This window comes from Struthio camelus, chromosome 31 (assembly GCF_040807025.1).
Source record: "Struthio camelus isolate bStrCam1 chromosome 31, bStrCam1.hap1, whole genome shotgun sequence".
Lineage (NCBI taxonomy): Eukaryota > Metazoa > Chordata > Aves > Struthioniformes > Struthionidae > Struthio > Struthio camelus.
Genome location: NC_090972.1, coordinates 515,566 through 518,065, shown reverse-complemented (window position 1 = coordinate 518,065; position 2,500 = coordinate 515,566).

Sequence of the window (2,500 nt, the reverse complement as noted above, 5' to 3'; positions counted from 1 at the left end):
CGAGGGGCCTCTCCGACGTGTCCCGGGACGCCTCAGCGGGCGTCTGCGTGTGGGTGTGGATCGGCAGCCGCGAGCCGGCTGCTGCTCCGGCCGGAGCACCGGCATCACCACGCTCCCTGCGACAGGGGCCCGAAGAACGAGGCTCTCGAGCCGCTGGTGTCTGGGCAGAGCCGCACGGGGCACCCCCCGGTTTCTCTCTGGACCACCCTCTGGCGTTCACGAACGGCACACGCACCGGGCCTTTTCCCCGGCCGCGGGGGGGGGGGGGGGGGGGGTGTCCGGCTCACCCCTCTCCCGAGTCGGCAACGGCTGCATGGGACCTGCCGCTGGCTGGGCTCCCCGCCTCCGCAGCGGCTTCCGGCACCTGGGACACACTCGCGGGGCTGCCGGAGACCTGCCGGGAGACCGCCGCGCCGAACGGGCAAAAGAAAGTGCTCTCCCCGAAGGGCCGGGCTCAGGACCGCTCCCCGCCCGCCCTCGTCGCAAGCCGCCCTAGGCCTCCCGCGGGCCGGCCACAATGCGCTGGGGGCGCCCGGGAGTGCGGCTCCGGAACTCAGCGGCTGTTCACCCTGTGGCCTACAGTCGTACCGCTAAGTCCAGCGGGGCGGGAGAGCCGAAGGACAGCCGCCCCTCCTACCGGGGAGTGGCTCGAAAGTGGCCGACCTCTACGATGACGTAACTGGAGGCAGCGACGCAGAGCGACCCCTTTCGCCGCTCCACAGGAACGCCAGGGAGAACAGGTCTACCAGCCACCACCCCGAAAGGCCACCAAGTCTCGCTGGAGCCTGGTAGACCTGCTGCCAGTTAGCGGAGGCAGACCCGGGGCACCGGCTGCGACTTCTCCGGGCCTCCCGGAGCCGCGGAGACCGGCTACGCCGCGCCCCTTCGAGGCCGGCCTCCCCGGAGGCCGGTCGACCCGCCCGCCCCTTCGAGGCTCGGCGGCCTCCCCGGAGGCCGGTCGACCAGCTCGCCCCTTCGAGGCTCGGCGGCCTCCCCGGAGGCCGGTCGACCAGCTCGCCCCTTCGAGGCTCGGCGGCCTCCCCGGAGGCCGGTCGACCAGCTCGCCTCTCCCCGGAGGCCGGTCGACCAGCTCGCCCCTTCGAGGCTCGGCGGCCTCCCCGGAGGCCGGTCGACCAGCTCGCCCCTTCGAGGCTCGGCGGCCTCCCCGGAGGCCGGTCGACCAGCTCGCCTCTCCCCGGAGGCCGGTCGACCAGCTCGCCCCTTCGAGGACCTCCCCGGAGGCCGGTAGACTCTCTGGCCGCTGCCAAGGCAGCCTCCCAGGCCCGGGCGGGCGAGCGGGCGGGCGGGCCGGCCGCTGCCGAGTTGGACCCTTCGGGCCGGCCGCTAACAGGCCAGCCCGCCGCCCCTCCCGAGTCCCCCTCCCCGGCCGGACCCGTTCGGTTTCCTTGGAGAGCTGCCGCTTCTCCCTTAGCCGCTTAGCGTGCTTTCTTTGTTTAGGTTTCCCCCCCCCCCCCCCCCCGGCTTGCTCCTTTTCGGTGTCGTACGGGCTTTTTTTTTTTTTTTTTTTGTGTGTGTGCGTGCGTGCGTGCGTGCGTGCGTGCGTGTGTGCGTGTGTGTGTGCGCGCGCGCGCGCGTGTGCGTGTGCGCTTTCTGTATGCTTGCCCCACCACCAGCAGCAGCAGCAGCACCTCCCTTTCTCGCCCTTACCATCTTCCTCGCTGGTTTTCCTTCGTTTCCCGTGTTGTTTCCTCTCCTCCACCACCACCACCCCCCCCCCCCGGCCCCCCGATCTCCTTGGGAGGCCTGCTCATTTTTTTGCTACTTGGCACAGGAAGCGGCGTGCGGTCCAGCGGCAGGGGAAGGTCCTCGTGCGCGAATGTAGGGCGCTGCAGTCGCCGTTGGGGCTTTCTTTTCTCTTTCTCTCTGCCTGCCTGCCCCTCTCCCTCCCCCTCCCCCTCCTGCCCTTAATTGGTGGACCGTCCCGCCGCCCTCCCCCCCCCCCCGCCCAGCGCCGCCACTGCCGCTGCCCCCACCCCCCGCCCCCAACCCCGGCCCATTCGTCGTCGCCTCGCTTGCTCCCTCGCGCGCGCGCCCTTCACTGCCCGGCTCCAGCCCCTGTCCGTTCCTAAACTTCTCGGCCAGCGCGCCGCCGGGGGCTGAGGAAGAATCCCTGACCCCAGGCTGACCTCCCGCGCCTCTCCCGCCCGGCGCTTGCCCCTCCCCCCGCCCCCAAACCACACTCTCCGCGCAGGTGCACGGCGCCCGGGCGCGGGGTGGGGCGGGGCGGGGCGGGGCGGGGCGGGGCCGGGACCCGCGCGCTTCGGCCAGGCGCTCGGGGAAGCGGCTGCCGCACGCGCCCGCCGCCTCCCCCTCCCCCCCCCAACTCCCCTCCCCGCGCTGGGAGTCCCCCTCCTTCGCCCCTTCGAAAAGGTAAGCGGCGCGGAGGCCCCACGGCAGGGGGGGGGGGGGGGGCGGTACTCGTGCGCCGCTGCAGCCGCCGTCCGCGCCTTCCTCCCCCACCCCCCCCGGGCGATGTACG